Below are 7,495 nucleotides of genomic sequence, written 5' to 3'. Positions count from 1 at the left end.
AAGGTGTGTTTATGCATTATATATGGTCAAATGAAGAAAATACAAAAAAAAACTTCAATTATACAAACTATGTTGTCATGATTATAGGATTCTTATTATAGCTATCCAAATTAAACTACACAAAGGACAACTAATTTCAATAATATATACAAAAACCGCACAAAAGATATTTGTTGGGGTAGGGGAAAAAAAAACCTCTTGAAAAAGTTAAATTGTAGATTTTTACGAATACCAATCACTGTACAACCCCATAAAAAACTAAAAGATGATGGAACTAAATCAAAGTTACATTTGTGAAATCTCACGGAGAAATCTATAGTTACCTACTCTTTTCCTAAGCCATGTACATTTGGTTGATGCTTTTTAGCACAATCCTTTTCCATAAATTTCTTGAAGCAAAAGGATATTGACAATTTTTTTATTCTTCTAAACTTCACTAATACATTTTCTTATTTGTCTATGGCTTTTTCTCGACTACTCTCCTACTCCTAATGAGGATAGAGAAGATGAAGGGGGAAAAAAAGACAACAAATACAAACATACATGAGGCATTCTGAAGTAGAAGCCCCACAATTAAACAACCATGCCATCATCCTAGCAAATTAGTTCTTATTAAGTTAAAAGAATCTTACCTTTCAATCGGGCAGCTTACCCAAATAAACACTACCAAGCATACCTTCAACAATAAAATTTTCATGAGAAAAGCTAATTGTATACTGCTGAAGCAACACAACAGTGAACTTTTGCAGAACTTGCATTCGGACTCTTTGAAGGATGTATATTTGTAGTTACTTTAAAAGGTACCATCGGTTCCACAGAGACCTTCTCGAAAGGATAAAATGGAGGAATTCGTGGTGGCAAGAACTCCATATCAATGCGGCTCATGACTGAATCATGATTCTTCTTAGGCAGCGAAATTGCTGGTGTGTTTTTCACATCTACCTCCTGTTCATTCTAAAACCATGGAAATACACTTGTTCTTCCATTGTCTTCAACATAACTATCTCTTGGTTTCACAACTCTCCCTCTTGGCATAGCTAAAGATATTCAAAAAGACAATTTTCATTTAGAACAGATTAAAAGAGATAAGGAAATTTCAACAATTTTTAAAAATAAGAATGGACATTACATTATATTACATCCCTACTATTCTATACATAGCATCTTATAGAAATTTACCAACATAAAAGCTTTAAAAGATTATTATTGTTTTGACACAACCAATTGATGGTAACCACCCTTCACACACTATATACATCATTCATAGCAGGTTGACAATTTTCCTTGAGCATTAGAGTGTGTACATGACTAAATCTAAGAAAAGAGCAACAAATATAATGCACCTTAAAGAATATCAGACAATCAGACATATTATTGTCTTATAAATGCAAATGAGGTTAAAATTCAATTCAATAAACATAAATGATAATAATAGAGTGTACAGGTGGGGCCAAGATTTTCTGGACGTAAGCAACTAATCCATTCTCTGCCATAGTTTGTAATTCGACATTTTCTCTGCAAAAATTTGCAATTCGAACTTTGTGAAACATATTTGTATTGTAAATGTTATTGATAGATTATTATGGTTCTTTATTGTTATCTTTTTGCTTAACTTTCAAGTGTATTGGTAAGAAACGATGTTTGTGCTTTCTGCATGTGTGTGTGTTTACAATAACGAAGAGGTGAAATACACCAAGAAACTATCAAACAGTGTTAAGATTGTGAAACAATATAATTTATCACTTTTTAATTGTGAACATGGCATATTTTTAGATGGGCTTTCTTTCTTATTCGCTAACCTGTGCAATGCACGGAAAACTTTTAAATTGTATTTTAACATGTTAAGTTTAAATATTTCTCTAAATTTAAACTATTTGAAAGCTGAATTGGCTCTAATATAAATGAAAATTGTAGTTTAAACATTTCTCATGAAAAACCTTCAAAATTTATATATAAGATCCTTATAAATGAGAAAAAAAAATAAAATTTTATATATATATGATCCTTATAAATGAGAAACAAACAAATATTATAAAGCAAAATATTACAATCATCATAAGGTGCTATACATTTGGTTTAATAAGTATTACCAAAAAAATTAGTCACTTACACTTATATCTTGAAGCTTTATCAATGCTTTTCAAGAATCTATTTCCTCCTATTCTTAGGCTTCTCTTTCCTCAACTTCTCAAGCTACTTTTTATAAGCATTTGATATCTTAATCTAAAATGCAAATAGTCTAGTTTTAGATTCTTCCCAGAAATAAATTGCCAATAATGATGCAGCAAAAAACAAATAGAGACTAAAGCAGAAAACTAATAAAGACTTATCACTGCTACGGTGCTACCCTTGAATTGATGAACATGAGCATCTAATATAACAAAACTACTCAAAACTGACAAAGCCCATGGAAAAAAAGACTTTCCCAAGGAAACAACGGCTTAAACAAAACAAAACCCACTTAGGATCCACTTCACACAATCATCTAATGAAAGATGATGAAAAGAAAATTTTAAAAAATGAAAAATGAAAAAAAAATAAAAGAAAGAAACAAAAAAAGATAAGCTGACCTCTTTACGTAATAGCCATAGGTCTATAGTGACTTTTTCCTGCCTAAAAGTGCTATCAATCAGCAACATTGACTCAAGAAACAAAGTGTGTACGATTAACACAAATCTTATTATAATCCCAAAGAAAACTTAAAAATTTGCATATAAATCTTTAAGTTTCTCAGCCTTTTAAAATTTCAAACTAAATCCATGCAATAGAAGATCTCAACCACAAATGAAAAGAAAACTGCGTCAACAAAAAGTGGAACAAAATTTTTCGGGTTAATTGAAGGAGATTGCAAAATTATGTTTGTGTTTTCCTTGAGAGAGAGAGAGAGAGAGAGAGAGAGAGAGAGAAACTTACAGGTTGGAGAAGCGGAGGCAGAAACAGATGAGTGAGAGGAAAAAGGGCAGAGCGTGCGTCTAAAAGAGGGAGAGGGGTAGAGCGTCTGGCTAAGTTTTCTGGGGACTCGGGCTGAGTTTATTTTAAAGTAAGGGGCAAAGCTTGAAGAAGTGAAGCAAGCCTTTAGCTAAAATTCTCACCCAAAACTCAAATGAAAACAATTAAAGATTCTAGAATCTTTACCTGCTTTTCCTATTATATAACCATAGCCCTCGAAACAACTTGGGTGCAAATCATAACTAATTTGGTTGGGATTTCAAATGGTGTTGTTTGGTAAGTTTCAATTTTAAGCAGTAAGTTTCAATTTTGAGTGAGACTTTTTGTTAAACATGTGGAGCACATATTCTAAATGGGAATGAAAAGAATGTTTACAGCATGAATACACCCAAAAAATGCACCTAAATCAAGCACACTACAATTGACCATTGACAAAAGTGAAGGAAAAAACTTCAAAATAATCCATAAGGAAATTTAAGAAACATTACTTAAAGGCAATCCCTTGTATATTTTCCTTGTATAGCAGCAACTTTAAAGAAATTAGGAAAGTGGACACATATTTTGTATTTGATTGTAACCTATGACTTAAATGAAAGAAATTCTATGTAACAATGATCATAGAGTTAGATATGATTGAAGCTAAATTCTTTACAACTTTTATCTTTCACAACAATTCACAACAGGGTATCTAATAGTTATAAAAGATGTTGTCTCTATAGAGAATCCTCCAGAATGTCACTGCTATACACACAAACTGCTATTTAGCAATCCCTTTGATAAAGTTTAAAGGATCAAATCTAGGCAAAGTAGAAAGCAGACATTGAATCTTAGATTTTTTTTTTTTTTTTTTTTTTAACAAATAGTAAGGATTTATTAACTGAGAACCAGTATCAAACACCTATTAGGCACTACAACTGAAATTTCAAAAACCTTGACTTTAAACTAAATGAATTTAATTTGGAATGAAAAGAATTTGGAGAATGACCAGAGAGTACCAAATTTCTCAAAACTAATTCATATTTCATACCTATAGATCTAAGAAAGAAAGGAAAAAGAAAATTACCGGTGGTAGTTCTCACTCTATCGCTATATGGTCTTACGGTGTTGATGGTCCATAGATTTTTCTTCTATGGCGAGGCTACTGACGGTGTAGGACTCAATCATTCTATGTTTTAAAAACAAAAAAAAAAAAAAAAAAAAAAAAAAAAAAAAAAAAATCAAACCTGAACCTATCCAACAGGAAAAATTAATCAAAAGTAACATTTCATACCCAAATCAATATTTTTAGTGATCTCTAAAATATAAAAAAACAAACAAAAAACAAAACAAAAGCAAATATCTAAAATTAAGAAAACAATCATTTTGATAGAGATTCCAAAAACCCAAAAGAAAAATGAATCAAATCAAAACCTACCCAAAAAAAAACTCAATTAAAAGTAAAGTTTTATACCCAAACCTACAAAATTGAGAAAAAATTGTACCGTTGTCGATGTCAGTTTCGGCGATCTGGTGGTCTAAATCTAGCAAGGAAATGGATGGCGTATGGTTCATACGAACTCTACTCTCTTTCCCTTTTGATTGTAACGCACTATGGACAGCCTTACGAACTCTGCCTCTTTCTCTGTTTCTTTCTCCATGTCACATTTCATTGCCTCCCTTTCTCTGCTTCTTTCTCTGTGTCCTCATCCCCTCTCTCTATTTCTTTTTCTGTGTACACTTTTTAAACCGGTTATTTTTTGTTATTTATAATGGGAGGGTTTTAAACGTTGTTGTTGCATTCCCAAACAATATAATGTATCGCTTTTTAACTTATACGTGTCTGAATTTTAGATAGGCAGTTATCTTATGTGTCAGCACCTCCTTTATTGTAGGAATCAACTTTCTCTGAGCTTCTACTATTATATATAGTATATGATATGATATATGAACTGTAAAATGGTTTTATCTTTCAATTATCTTCTCAATGTTCCCCTTAAATGAAGAGGTCGGTCTGGTTTTGAATAATCACCTCTCATTATTCTAGCATTCTACCATTCTTGTCCATGTCGTAAGAATTAATATTCACAACAAAGCATCTAAAGAAAGAGAATGAACATCTGAATTTCAATTCAAATTCAAACACAGAGAATTGATGTGTACCTTTCATTGGTCTGTGTTTAATTCTGATTATGTTGGTCATGAAGTAGCATCAATCTCTATCTCCGCATCTCAATACCTTTGGGACGTTTGATCATATTTAACTTTGACGGGTAACAGTTGTGGTGGTCTAAGTCTAGTAGGGGATGGCGATGGCTGGCCGTACAAATCTCCATTGTGTCACAAGGCTCTCTCTCTCTCTCTCTCTCTCTCTCTCTCTCTCTCTCTCTCTCTCTCTCTCTCTCTCTCTCTGTATCGCAATGTTACTAGGGTGTTTTTTAGTTGCAACGCTTTTTATTTTATTTTAATCGGTTTTTTTTTTTTTTTTTAAATATACACAAAACTATCAAATGGTGTAATGCTTGTAAAACAATAAAATGTATCACTTTTTAACTTAAACATGTTTGAATTTTAGATAGGCACTTTTCCTATATGGAAACACCTTCTTAATTGTAGAAATCAACTTTCTCTCAACTTCTGCTATTATATATAGTATATGATATTGATATTGATGTGGGCAACTCATACAAGTTAGGATTAGATGAAACAAAAATATTAGAGCTAGGTAGGTGTTGTCGAATAGGGGCGGAGCTAGGATTTTTTATTTGGGGGGGCCAAATTTTTGTACTATATTAGTCATGAGTCAAGATAAATCATCACATACATGCGCACATACACATATATAAACAATTATATATTGTGTATATAAAATTAACAATTTTCTCATATGTATTTTCACAAGATAATTTTTAAGGGAACTTATCATCTTTTAAGTTCCAATGAGAATACAAAAGCTGTCTAGTTTGTTATTAAAAATGTAAAAAAAAAAAAAAAAAAAAAAAAAAAAAAAAAAAAAAAAAAAAAAGAAGAAGAAGGAATTTGTGAAAACAAAAACTACTTTGTTTCTACAAATACTAGATTGATTGACAAATTCTATCGATTTTTATGAGCACCATTGGACTAACTCAAACATTTGGAGGGGCCAAATTCTATTGTTGTAGCTAAAATTTTAAAGTTTTTAGCACATACACATAATATAAATTTTTTTTTTTTTTGGGGGGGGGGGGGGGGACATGGCCCCCCTATGCATTGCTATAGCTCCGCCTATGTCGTCAAAAGATTGAAGGTAAATGATATCGTTTTTGGTTTGTGTGATTTGACATGGGATGGCTTAAAGGGCTATCGCTAGGTATATATAAAGGGGTAGAAGTGCAAGAGGTGAAAATGGTGAATTCAAATGCAAAGAGGTTTGTGTGTATGTGTGAGGGATAAAAAGTCTTGAAACATTAAACCAAATACAAAAAATATTTATTTTTTAATTAGAAAAGTCTTGAAACATTGAACCAAAAAGTCAATAATTAATTTATTCTTATCTTGATAATTCAATTCTCTTTTTATAGAATGTGCCACTTGGTAGACCTTATTACTATTAGTCCTTACTTTTTCTTTTTTCTTTTTTTTATTTTTTATTTTTTTTAAAATACTAAAACAGAGGGTATGCTAAAAGACATGAAGAATAGAGAAATGTGTGGTGTAAGCTTAGACAATTAATAAGATATTAATGAGATAATAGTAAAATAAGTTAATGTGAACTTTTGGGTAAAAGTAAAAAAAAAAAAAAAAAAAAAAAAAAAAAAAAAAATTAATGAAAGAGGTAAAAAAAATGCTACATGCAAAAGTAGAGCGCCACTTGGTAGAACATCATGCACTCCCGCATGAGGTCTTTACTTTTATATATATGAGATAGTTTTTCAAAAACAAAATCACATTGAGAGTTTAAAAATCCTAGAAAATAATTTCAAATTTACACCACAAATATTCACTCTGCAATTTGAAATTATTTCAGAAACATCAAACAAAATCTGTCATAGAACTAATTTAAAATAGATAAAAACTGAATAGGACATTGTGTTGAGGGAGAAATTGATGCCTCTAAATAAAGTGTTGGGAAGCCAAGCCGAAACTCAACTATGGGCTCTTGAGATGGTACCCAAGGTTTTTGGTGTGGTGACAAGTCTATCCAAGCAAGAAACAAAGGCTGCATTTGACAAAACAGCAACAAAAGCCCAATGAAAAATACTTTACAATACTTAATTAATACGTTAGTGGTCTTGTTCTGATAGTTCAAGGGAAATAAATTCTCTAATGGCAAGGGAGAAATTACACAGTTCAGCAATCAATGATTAAATAAATTTAGGAAAGTGTTAACTCCTGAGGGTCCTTGTACGTCTCGCTCAGAGGAATTTATTGTACTTTCGACCCTCACTACATCAATGTGAGGGAAGAGTTTGATTGTTACAAATACATTATATCCTTCAATAGTAAAACAAAACATAGAGATTAAAGGTTCCATGGGAAGAAGAAAAGGATTAATTGGCATGGTGTGAAGGAAGAGAGAGATCTTAGCTCA

At 31.4% G+C, this 7,495-nt stretch overlaps 1 long non-coding RNA gene across 1 annotated transcript; it reads right to left on the bottom strand.

Moving 5' to 3' along the window:
• Window positions 1-943: 943 nt before the first annotated feature.
• LOC115970969 lies at window positions 944-3,831 on the bottom strand. The gene is made up of 2 exons (XR_004087188.1): window positions 2,914-3,831; window positions 944-1,037 (listed from the first exon to the last, which is right to left on the bottom strand). It is a non-coding gene; the product is annotated as an uncharacterized LOC115970969 (long non-coding RNA).
• Window positions 3,832-7,495: the final 3,664 nt, after the last annotated feature.

Source organism: Quercus lobata, chromosome 12, assembly GCF_001633185.2.
Source record: "Quercus lobata isolate SW786 chromosome 12, ValleyOak3.0 Primary Assembly, whole genome shotgun sequence".
In the NCBI taxonomy this organism is placed as follows: Eukaryota; Viridiplantae; Streptophyta; class Magnoliopsida; order Fagales; family Fagaceae; genus Quercus; species Quercus lobata.
The sequence above is the reverse complement of the archived record's forward strand: the minus strand, read 5'-3'. Positions and strand labels throughout refer to the sequence as shown.